Below are 13390 nucleotides of genomic sequence, written 5' to 3' on the forward strand. Positions count from 1 at the left end.
ATGAGGAAGACGATGTGTTGCTAGACACTGGCGTGCGGGTGATAGGATCAAAGACCCGGAGAAAACGAGGCCAACGTGGCAAGAGTAAGTTTTTTCATTGGTTAAGGCTCTAATAAGTGATCTTTTGATGCACATCTTTCTAAAGTTGATGGTCGTGTAGATGTCAGGCTGGAGGGAAGTCCCGAGGAGACCCTTGCTCAGCATATAAGAAAGGCAAAATAAAATAAAATTGAGAAGACTGAAGATGAGAAGCCTGAAATGGAGTAAAAAAGCAAGGAAGAGGAAGACACCCAAGGGCAGCCAGAAGAGGAGATGGACATAGAAGACACTAAGGAGATGCAGAATACCGGCACAAGTTCTGACCCTAAACCCAGAGCCTGCAAAAGATTATAGTTTGCCCCCCCTATGTTTCTTTTTATGTAACCACTTCTGAAATTAATATAACTTTCTTTCCCATTCGACGTCTCTTTCATCTTGTGCCTAATTTTTGAACATTGTGTATTTTTATTGTATGATTTCAATCTGTAGATATGTCCTAATTGCATATTTAAATTTGAGTCTTGTGTAATTTTGCATTTGCAGATATGTTTTCAGTTGAAGAATGGCGCCTTGTAGATAGGTTCAGGGCTAACAAGTAGAATGGCAGGGCGGACATTCGTGCAATATGGAATTGCGTGTTGTCTCCTGTAGTGCTCATGTTTCCTCTATGGTATAGACTAATTAAAAGAATCCCACTGATATGGCCAAGGCCACCACCTCCGTTGAGCGTCCAATGTAGGGTTCTCATTTTGGACCTTAATGGAATACTGCTTAAGAAATTTGATGGAAAATATGGTGAAGAATTGCCTTACTGGCCAGAAATGTGGTATGTTGTTGAAGGGGATACACAGTTTTGGGTAAGGCCCGATGCAGAAGTGTTTCTGAATTTTTATTTCAGATGGTTCGAAGTGTGGATATGGAGCTGCTTCGAGTTTGAGAAGCTCAAACGCACACTAGCGACAGTGTTCCCTGACCACCATAAAAGATTCGATAGAGTGGTAAGTCAGGCGCAGTGCACAAGGGCCCCTTTTAAATTGGCTGCGACAGATAAACCGGTGTTCCACAAGAATCTCGAAAATTTTCATGACCTACCACCTGACACACTTATCTTTGATGATTCTAGATATAAGCTAATGTTTAATCCATTGGGGTCATTTCTTGTTTTTCCCAAGCTAGAAAAGCAGTCTAAAGAAGTGCACACCTGTTTTCTGTCAACCACTGCCATAAACTGTCTGGCACACTGGTTGTACTCTAAGGACAGAATTGACTATACAAAGAGGACTGTAATTTGTGCAGACGGACAACCTGACGACACCTATGTGCGTCGTTTTTATTGGAAATGGCGGATTGACTTTTTCAAGAAGAAAGGAACAGATTTTTTTAATTAAAAAAAAGCTTCATAAAGTCTGTGAAGTGGGCGACTTTTGTCAATGTATTTTTTTGTCGATGGATGTAGACGGAGAATTACTCAGCCTTCTTGTCAATCAATGTAACAGAATTCATGTATAATACATTTACAAGCAAATTGCACGACAATACGTTGTATTCTATATTTGAAATATCTTGCAAATAAAAGGAGAGAGGGAGAGGGACAAAGAAGAGAGAGAGAGAGAGAGAGAGAGAGAGAGAGAGAGAGAGAGAGAGAGAGAGAGAGAGAGAGAGAGAGAGAGAGGGGGGGGGGGGGGGGGGGAGGGGGACTTGTATGATACCGGTATGATACTGAGGAGTGACTGGTATGATACCGGTATGATACTGAGAAGTGACAAAGACAGAGAGAGACCTGTGGTAGCAAGAAAACACTTCGATGGTTGTAGCCATAGCCCTATCTAGGTGGGGTGTTGTGTAAGTTGTCTCTGTAGTAGCAGAGAGAGAGAGAGAGAGAGAGAGAGAGAGAGAGAGAGAGAGAGAGAGAGAGAGAGAGAGAGAGAGAGAGAGAGAGAGAGGAACTTGTATGATACCGGTATGATACTGAGGAGTGACTGGTATGATATCGATATGATACTTAGAAGTGACTGGTATGATACTGAGAAGTGACAAAGACAGAGAGAGACCTGTGGTAGCAAGAAAACACTTCAATGGTTGTAGCCATGGCCATATCTAGGTGGGGTGTTGTGTAAGTTGTCTCTGTAGTAGCAGAGAGAGAGAGAGAGAGAGAGAGAGAGAGAGAGAGAGAGAGAGAGAGAGAGAGAGAGAGAGAGAGAGAGAGAGACTTGTATGATACCGGTATGATACTGAGGAGTGACTGGTATGATACCGGTATGATATTGAGAAGTGACTGGTATGATACTGAGAAGTGAGTGAGTGAGAGAGAGAGAGAGAGAGAGAGAGAGATAGAGAGAGAGAGAGAGAGGGAATGTATGATACCGATATGATACTGAGAAATGACTGGTATGATACCGGTATCATACCAGTATGATATTGAGAAGTGACTGGTATGATACCGGTATGATACTGAGAAGTGACTGGTTTCAAACACAATTCAGTTTACAGTTAAAGGCAGATATACACAAAATTATGCATTATGTATTTCTTAGGATGGTTACAGCTCAAAAGGCATACTATTGTAGATAAACTCATTGACATCAAGTGATATTGTATATAGTTTTGAGTTGCTGGGATGGGGTATCATGGGGATTTTGATTGCCCGAACAAGATGTGAATATATGAACATCTCTGGCTTTTTGTCCAAAAGCTCGTAGGTCTGCTCATTTATCATAGGATACATATAGTGACATCCAAGATTACACATGAATTTATCACTCACATTGCATAAATAGTTCTAACATGATTCTAAAGGCAAGTGGCATTATGGTTGCTAGGTAGGACTTCGAAGAACAATAGTCAAATAGGCCACATGGTGGCAAGCCAGGAGATGATGTAGAGTTTCAAAGCATGGCAGCCAAGGAAGCCAGGAAACCAACCAAGAGATCATCCACGGCATAGAATCTCACTTGGTTTGTTATCAACACACACACACTCTATAGGCACATGCACACCTACTCCTAAATACTTGAGGGATTCCTTTTGTATTGGTGGTTCCCATTTGGATAGATAGAACTATTGCACTTGGAATTCATATGATCAATGTGGTCCCTTATCTTGTGATCTTCTATTCAGAAAGCCCACTATCAACATATGTCCCACTTTCTCAACAAAGATTCGACATCTAGTTTTCCCTTCCAGCTCAACTATCATGCGCAAGAAATGACATGTTGGATAGGCAGCTCATGAACAACATCCCTCACCATTCCCCCAACAAAACCAGATAGGGTCATGAGCAACATTCTAATGGAGACCTATCATAGGTCTACCATGGATTCTAAGCGTTTCATACCATCTTAATTTTGCCATGGAAGCCTCTCTGAGCCACAATCCAAATCTTATGCATTGATTGTCTGTGGCTACCACACTGCCACAAAACCCTAAGCATTAGCACCCTCAATTTTGTGTGTGTGTGTGTGTGTGTGTGTGTGTGTGTGTGTGTGTGTGTGCATGCGCACGCACATGCGGAAGCCGCTAGAGAACTCAACAAAACACTTAATATATTCTCTCACTAAGCTGTATTTGAAGGTGATTGGGGCTCATCATGGTGACGTGGGAGGTGGCTGTAGGATACAGATGCAAAAAACCTTTTGCATATGCACTCTCCCTCCTTAAGCACCACCCTATTTTCTACTACATCAGTTTAACATCATCAACCTTCACAAAGCTGCAAATCCTTCCTCACATATAGTCATTGCTTGGATCAAACACATACTATGGTTGGTTGGTCAGACTGACCATAGTGGTAGCCTTACCTATGAACCAACGTGGTCCATGTTGATGAACTCATGAACAACATTCCTCATCCTGTCCCAAACAAAAGCAGAGGCTTCATGAGGGCAATAAAATGTTGGGCCACAGAGAGAGAGAGAGAGAGAGAGAGAGAGAGAGAGAGGAGAGCCTTATTGGAAAAGGCCTTGTCCTTCATCCTACAAATGGCGTGCAAACACATTGCTTGCATGTTCTAGCGTCACCATGTTGCCATCGGCTGCCAATTTAACCATTTTTTAAAACTACTTTTTCTTTTTTCAGAATATTCTACACTCAGCATTGCCTAAATCCCTCCATCAACCACGTGGCAATTTTCTCATGTGCGCATCTGTCGCATGTGTCAAAGCAAGGGACTTTTCGTACATTGTGTGTGAGCCACAAATGGCTGCAAGCACACAACCAGATTAATCTAGCAAGCTCAAGAGAGCAAGGGTGTGTCACTAACCGCCCTACGCTCGCCTTCGTGGAGGATTCCTCGCCGCAAAGAAGAGGAAGCTACGACCGTGCCATGATCAACCGCCTCGCCGTAGTCGTGCAATCGCAATGCCCGATCACACACACATACTCTCTCTCTCTCTCACACACACACACACACACACACACACACACACACACACACACACACACATACACACACACATACACACACACAAGGAGATGAAGAAGAAGATGGAGATGGAGCAAGAGCACTCTCCAATTGCACAAATGAGAGAATGAGTGAATTTTAGGTTTAGGTGACTTTTATATGAGCTCACCCATGCATACTTGGGCGCCCATGCTTAGCCAACTAACCCTTGAATGTTCCAGTTAGAGTGCACCTCTCATTGGCGATCATTCTTACTCTTTTCCTATTGGACCGACAAGCCCGGCCCATGACTACTAGAAGTGGACGCCGGTGGTTAACATGCCCCCCTTCCTGATGTCTAAAGTTACTACAATTAATAGACTATTTAGGAATTAAAGATAACAAATTAAGTGGCTTAGTTTAGCCTAAGGTCCTGATACCTACTTAAAGCCAACTAATACACCAAACTCAAAGAGAAGAAAAAGGTACTAGAAGTTTGAAAAAATTATAGCATCTAAATTGGCAATGTCACAACTGCATAAATTTTATGCATTGTTAGATTTTCAAATGGCAAGATGCAAACATGTAACTGTGGAAAGCATAGATAAAAGGAAGTAGTACACCTGATATAATGGAGAACATCCATTGTAACATGTAAACATCCATTGTTGCTGTCCTTAAAAGGCATCCTTATGTAGTAGTCACAAACTGCACAATAGTCACCACTAAACATCCACCTTCCAGAGGCACATCAATGGGAAGAAAGAATTTTGCTAATCACTAAACTCTAAAACAAAAGCACTCCTATCGTACTAATCCTACCTACCCTCCATCACTCGAGTGATGAGGATCAAAGTAAGTGGATGTTGGAGATCTCGGTCGGTAGCTCTAAGGCTAAACCACCATCCTCATCATCAAGGTAGGTGTAATCCTCTTCGGTAAGGCCGTGTGTCTCATGTGTCCAATCACCATTATCGTCCTCATCCTCTTCTGTGCAGAATAGTATTAGGAATGCCACGAGGTGTGCATACTCAGCCTGACCAAAAGGGTAAACTTGGGAAATTGGGTGAACTTCCTGGATAGAACAAGGATGACCAGCCACTCTAACTCCTCAACATTTCTCTCATAAGCGAGTGTTACAACCGAATCCCATTCAGAGGAAATATGAGGATAACATAAATGCATTACTTGGGATAGGTAAAATTAATATTCATAAGAATCAACCATATATGTGAACACAAATAGAGGATGGTTAGGTGTTTGATGACATAGGTTTTTGTTTCATTGTACCTGATGTGACATGTGTAGGTTTGGGTCAATGATTTTGACTAGTATTGTGCATGCCAAAATTTTGCATTTGAAATAGCCTTTGAATCCAAATTTGCAGTTGCAAAATTCCACCCATACTTGTCATACAAAGTGAGCTTATACAGCCCACGGCATAAAATGCTAGATGCAACAATTTCATCACCGAAACTGAGATCATGTACAGTACATCTACCATCCACAAATTTGACTACAAGACCAAGTCTAGCAAGTGCAGATACATACAAAAGATTCTTCTTGATCCCAGGTACATAAAGTGCATCAACAAGTGTGAAAGAATTGCCATTCGCAATAGTAAGCACAATCTTTCCAAGTCCCTGAACCGGATAAGAGGCATTGTTGACACACGTAATTAAATTCCCATGAGGGACAGACTCAAAGAGGTTAATAAATCATGATGTGAGGTAATGTGCTTTGTAGCACCACTATCAAAATACCACACATGTGAATCTGCATCAACTGACATGCATGCATCATGGACAACATGATTATAGGTACACTCAACACTAAAAGCCCATTTTGCATCAACATCAGCATCACAGTCTCCTTTCACAAAAGACTCAACAATAGCTGCATTTGTAGTGGAGCCAGCATTTGCAGTGGAACCACCCTCTTTCTTCTTAGCCTCTTTGGCCTTCAACTTAGGACACTACTTGATCAAGTGATCATTAGCTTTACAATAATGGCAACCCATCTGCTTTTTTCCCTTTTCACCAGAATTTCTAGACAAATTGCTGCCAGCAGAAGCATTAGGAACATGTGATTTTCCACTTGTTGCAGAAGAACCATGAAAAGTGGCTACATTACTATTATCACATGTTCTTTGAGCAGCAATAAAATCATGTTCAACTACACACTGTCTTGTTGTGGTTTTTTTGGAAAGTGACTCTTGCATCAACAATGTGCATAATGCATCAAACTTGACAACTTCAAGATTTCCTTGGGTCATAAGTCTCCAAGTACTAGCAAAAGTCTGGTAAGAATCTGGCAAGGCATCAAGAATAGTCTGCACAAGGGAACTGTCTGAAATGACTTCACCTGCAGAAATAAGTTGCTCATTGATATCCTTGACACCAGCAAGGAAAGTGTCCATATCATCTTGCTCATGCATCATCTTTGATTCTAGCTCTTTATGCAATAATGCAATTTTATCCTCATTGCGACTTGCATAAAGGGCAGCCAGAATATCCCAAGCCTGTTTTGCAGATTTTGCTGAACAAATGTGAGGAGTAATGGTACGCTTCATAGACAACGCAATCAACACAAGAGTCTGCGCATCCTTTACATCCCAATGAGCTTTTTCTACCGTAGGCAAAACAACTCTAACATCAGCAATCCTTGCAGTAAGACCTGCAACATCCTTAACATCGCCTTCATCCTCAGAACTAGGACATACATCAAAGGCCTGCACAATATTCCAGACGCCCTTTGACACAAGAACATGCTGCATCATGTAAGCCCGTATAGGGTAATTGTCCCATCCAATCTGTCCTCAGTAGCAAACATCTTGAACACATCTGTGTTGTTGTCAGCCATGGTAAATGCTGCACCTGATGTGAAAACTGTTTGAAAAAAGGAGAAACAAAGTGGGAACAACACGTGCTATATAGCACAAAACGTAGAAGACTGTCAAGGACCTCTTATGCAAAAAATGGCACTGACAGAAATTCTACACATATTGATAAAAAGCTTGTGTAGTATTGCCTATAGTGGAAACAAAGGCCGAAATGAGCCCGAATCAGAAATCTGAACAGAAGGTCTTCAAGTCTTCCCAAAAATTTTGACGACCAGCGAATGCTCGCCTAAGCTCACTAAAATCGAAGAAAGTGAGCAGGCGTGTGTTGGAGCTACTGGCGACTAAGCCCGAGAGGACCCAACCTGGTCTGATACCAATTGTTGGAATTAGGGTTGCAAAAAAACACACGCAGCTTGGAGAAGATGAAGGAAGCTCAAGGCACACAATAGAGAGTATATTACTTAGTGTGCAATGAAAAGATAGATAGCCCTAGAATGATGGGCGTATATACAATACACATGAGCAAAAATCTCCTAAAGAAGGAAAAATACCCCGGCGGTCCTAAGTGTGTTCACACACATCACTACCACATGTATATGGTAACAAGGTTCACTTATACAAGCTGGCAACTGTCAATTTGAACACTTGAACGAGTTCATGCTAGGGCAGATATTCACAAGCTCTTTCTCTTCACGATGCTTTCGGACATGTAGTCGTATCTAGAATGGCGTTGGTGTTGGCGAAGATGAAGAGATTACCGTTGGGGAGGAGGTGCAAGAAGGGGTAGATGTTTTCCATTTGCTTGTGTTGGACTTGGCATAGGAAAGGAAGGTATAAAAGAGAGGAGTCGGGGCCGATAGGGTAGAATTCGATGGTGAATTGGCTCCGTCTGTTGACGATGATGATTCGAACATCTAGTACCAATTGATTGGCAACGTACCATCGCCCCGCTACAAGATGCATCTGGTTGAGCTCCTCCCAATCGCAGGTGCCATCTTGGGGGGGACAAGGCAAGGATTTGCAGCTTTTGGTAAAGGCATCGAAATCGCCACCTCTGTGTAGCAGCGTGTCATCTGGTAGAAATCGGGCAAAGGAGCACCTGGTGTCGGAGAAGATGAAGAGCAGATGTAGGGTGTTGGAAGATGGGTCGAACTCCATCGAATGCGCCATGCAATCATGGTTCAACACCTTGTCTGTTGCATCATGACGACACTTGCCCTCGGACAAGTCAATTTGCGAGACGCCAATGTCTGTGCGGTCCAATAAGACCACCGTGTGGAAGTGTGTATCTCTCCTTGCTTTGGCTATGTCGCGCAACCACATAGCCAGAAGGCACAAAATCAATTTCTCTCTCTCTCTCTCTCTCTCTCTCTCTCTCTCTCTCTCTCTCTGTCTGTGCGCTCCAACCTACAGTCCTAAAAAAAGATCTTTTTGTCTCCTCTCTCTCCACGTGCCACCTTTGTTCCTTCTTCTCTTAAACCCAAAAGGGAATCCAATGAGATTCCCCTTAATCAGCACCTCAAAAAAGATTGGCAGGAGTACCTAGGTAGCCTTTGCCTTTCCCTTTTTCTTTACCAAAAGTATTCTAGCCTATATTTTTCTTATCTTTAAAATAGCAATGACAAAATGCATGATTGTTATCATAATGCTCACATGGATTGACAGGGTAGAAATCTTTGGCCAAATTAGTATTTCTTCTACAATGGTATCACTTATTTTTAGGCAATGCCACCACCACATTAAGTGGCTTCTATTGTCTTCTTCTCTTTCTTGGCATGCTTCTTCCCCTCTGCTTAAAGAGTACTGATGATGTTGTTGAACGTTTTTAAAAAACGGTCATCTTTTTGTTTGTAGTGTAAGGATGCTGGGCTTGGGAGATTCGTATAGATACATGTGTGTGACAAGGTGGATGCAAAAGAAGAAGGTTGGGATGATACCCTTTTTCAACTGCGTCAAGATTCAAGCCTCGCTCACTCGCTAACCAAGTCAAGCTTTTTGCAGACCCTTCGCATGGCGGGTCACGGCCAACAAGGTCACTTGCGTGCTTGTCAAGACTACTACTGTGGCTTCTTCTTGTTGTTGACGTGGCGGCATTGTCGTCAGGTCCCAAGCCCCACCACCTTCACTCGGTCCCCTCTCTATCTTCTAGCTTCTCATGCACGTAAGTGAATCCTCACACACATTTGTCCCAAAACATGGACCAGGTTGTTTTTTCTCCGCACTATTTGGCATGGGCATTTCAAATGGTATCGACGATAAGGATCATTCAGGCCGTCAGATGAGTTTTTGTAAATTTGGGCCATTGTGTAAATTCGGGTCGAAAAGTAAATTTAGGTTAGCACGTAAATTGGGGCTAGTAGGTAAATTCAGGCTAGCACCTTGAAGCTCGAACCCACAACCTCCCTTGTGCGGTGCATGTGCTCTAACCACCACGTCCGCATGCATTCACTGAAGTATGTGGCATTTCAATGCCACACATGTAAATGCGGGTCGATTTGTAAATTCGGGACAATTTTATATATTCGAGCCACACAATCTTATGAATTTGGATCACGCGATTTTGTAAATTCGGGCCCGCCCGATCGCACGGAATACAATGCACACGCCTCACTATTTTCACCTCCCAATGTGTTCGTGCCATGTAGTGCTTATCCCTTCCAAATATTAGCCATGTTACATGGTCAAGCAAAGGCCGCATACCATCGGGCAAGGGCCGCGGGTAGACATCACCATGGCCAGCTAATTGATGCACCACGTGTTGGGAACGACGGAGAGAATTCGGCGAGGAACCTTCTCCTCGGGTGACCCACCCCAAGAGGGGGATGAACTCGAATGTCCAAGGGCAAGAGCCCTAGCAACATGAACACCAGGTGATCACAAGGTGTCCCTCTAGAGTGTGACCCAACGGGGGAATTGAACCCACAACCTGTGATTGAGAGGCCAAAACCTTACTGCCGTTAGACCAACTCTTTGCGGACCACTTTTATTTTTTGGGAGAATTTGATATTGTATTAAAAAGGGGGGTTATTAGTTAGTCACAATTTCCCCAAAGATAAGAGGGAATTCATGCAAGCTTGGATGAATCCCCGTTTGATTACCTCAACGAACGCTGCCAAGCAACATGTAACTCTGCCGATTTTGGTAGAGTTACAAATCCCTTTCTCTACCTTCGCCACTCACTCCACACGAACAAAACAAGCAATATCACAATGATAAGTTTGATTAGCTCAGTTTAATTCTGCCCTACGACGTATGAAACTCCTCTAAGAAAAAGGGAATTCTTGAGAGGAAAAGAAAGAAAGAAAAAAAGTCAAGACAACCATAACTGGTAGATTACAATATTCGAAATGGTGGGAAAAATCCATCTAGATTGAAGGTGTCTCCACTTATTGAGCACAAGGACTCTTAAAGATAAGTAGAGTCTTGCCAGTTCCTTGGCCCAAACCTACCATCTTTCTTCTCCTTGAACCCTCGAAGATTCTGAACAAGGGCATCCTGCAGCTTGTTGAAGAAGAACTAGTAAACCTGCACTATCTTAGATTTGAACAGGGACAAGGAGCGAAGATTGTTTCCAATGAAAGTGATAGAATTTCTTTGATCCCACATACATCAAAGTAAACAAATTTTGGTTGTATGCCATAAGCTACATTAATGCCTTACAATCCCCTAGCACAATCTATTGAGAAGGTGAAATCCTTGGGGTGAACTGAAGTGAAATACTATTGAAAGAAGGAAAGCACTTTTTTATTCATTGGGCAAATGAAAAACATATGAACCACTGCTACCTCGGTTTTATGACATGTAAGCATTATCCATTTTTGATACCAAATCTCTTTGCTTTGGCCCCACACCAAACCCCTTGATGAAGGTCTACTAACCGTCAAGGTCCAAGGTCGTGGGGCAGGGGATCTCGGTCACTCATCTACTGTCCATTACTGACAGTAATTTCAACATGGGCCGTCAGATGTGAGACAAATCAGCACGCGTAATCACTCATGGCAATGATTGGCAATCATTTTATGACACCTCAGCATGCGGAAAAATGGCTGCCTGTACTTGCGCTGCAGGACTGCACATGCTCGTCGTTAGAGTCCAGTGCTTGGCCCCCCTCCCCTAGACCTTGACGGCCAGGAAAGGTCTTTTACTGACCTTTCCCTTGTAAAAACTGCTCCCGCCATAGCTCCCGGCTCCCCGCCGGTCGCCATGGGGTCGCACTTTTTACGGGGAAAGGTCAGTAAAAGACCTTTCCCTACCCCATAATAGATGGCCATGCTTGCACTAGGCCTACTGCGAGAATGCCCATGTGGATTTAAATTTGTAGGACTATTGTCCAACACTCTATACTGTTTTCCACTTGGTGTTGAGCTTTTTCTACAGGAAGACTTCTTTGAATTTAATGCACGCTCAAAAATACTTTTGGCCTTATTTTTGGCACAACTATCTATATAGCTCCATTCTCCTTTTATTCTATGCTATGCGTTCTCTTTACTTAATTCAAAAGTCAAAGATAAGTGATTAGACAACCGTGAAGAAGAGTCAGACATGTAATCAATATGCCAAATTTCATGTAGGAGATCTATTAACATGTACAGTCTATCCAGTCTAGGAACTCTATAATTTCTTCCCAATTATGTATCAAATGAGGTGCATCTAGTACCTTCAAAAATGTCACAAAGGCTCAAAGACTTAGCAAGCATATCCCATGCTTTCACTCCCATCAACAACTTTTCCCAAGCTATTCCATTTATCTTCTATGATGTCCACCATGTTAAAATCACTCAATAATAATACAAGGTTAGTCAAACAAGTTAGTTCTTGCCACTTCCTAGATCTGCCAAAAATATTGTTTGGAGCATACACTCTAACAAGAGTAAAATTGAAAAGTGCTAACAAAGAAATTCCAATCCACTTGCCTTGTCTATTGTGATGATCTTATCAACAAAAGAAACCAAAAAAGTGTCAATACCAATGACATCTACTTCTCTTCCAAATGTACCACATGTTGTGTACCAATGATGGATCAAGTTGCACAACCAAGATTGGAACCAAATGGAGCAGAAACACGTAAAAGAGTAGGGGCATCTGACAATCTTGGCATGATTGCATTGGCATTGAAAAAAATAAGTCACTACGAACCCGCAGAAAAAATGGACAATCCTCCTACCCCTATGAAAGCCTTGAACACCGCTTGTAAACATGGGTGGAAGAATAAATATCGGCTAGTGGGGAGATATGAAATTGAGCATAACCAGTTCCTTGGTTGTTGACAGTGTTACACATTTCACAAATTGTCTGTTGGCATTGCCTTATGTGAAATGGGGTGGAGGAGCTGTTGGAAATAGGGTTGTAGGGAAAGACTTACAATTTGGAGAAGATGAATAAGCTCAAGGCATACAACAGAGAGTATATTTCTTAGTGCACAAATGAAAGATAACTTATCTCTATAAGGAAGGGCGTATATACATGCATGGGGGGAAAAACCTCCTAGTGAGGGAAAAAATGCCCTGATGGTCCTAAGTATGTTCACACACATCACTACCACATATGTATGGTAACAAACCCCCCCTAGGAGTGATGCGGTGAACAAGGGCTGGCACCTAGTGTAAAGGGAAGTGCCATGCCCTAAGGAAATTATCAATCCGCAAAGGGGAGTAAGCCCAAAGCTTTGTGGAAATTTTCGAACTTCTCATGTGGTAATGCCTTTGTCAGTAGGATTACCAGTATCAATTTCAAACCTGTTTCCATGGGGGTAGCAATAGGTTTGCAGTCCTCAAGGCCAAACTTACATAGTGAAGTCATGGAGTGGAGCTTAGATCAACACACACACACACACACACACACACACTCACACACACACACACACACACACACACACACACACACACACACACACAAAGAGAGATACACAGACAGAGAGCTTACATAGTACGCAGAGAATTCGTTTTAGGGTTATCACCCAAATCTTATTATTCACACAAGTATAAGTGAGTATATACAAAGAGTTAGTGATAAGCAAGTTAGGTGGGCGGCCGACCATATCCGTATAAGAGGCCACTTGGGCTTTAATCCCAACAACCTCCCACTTAAAGTCCAATGTGGCACTTTAAGTAACTGTAAATCTATGAACATAA

Source organism: Adiantum capillus-veneris, chromosome 25, assembly GCF_014529385.1.
Source record: "Adiantum capillus-veneris isolate H3 chromosome 25, ASM1452938v2, whole genome shotgun sequence".
Classification (NCBI taxonomy): Eukaryota; Viridiplantae; Streptophyta; class Polypodiopsida; order Polypodiales; family Pteridaceae; genus Adiantum; species Adiantum capillus-veneris.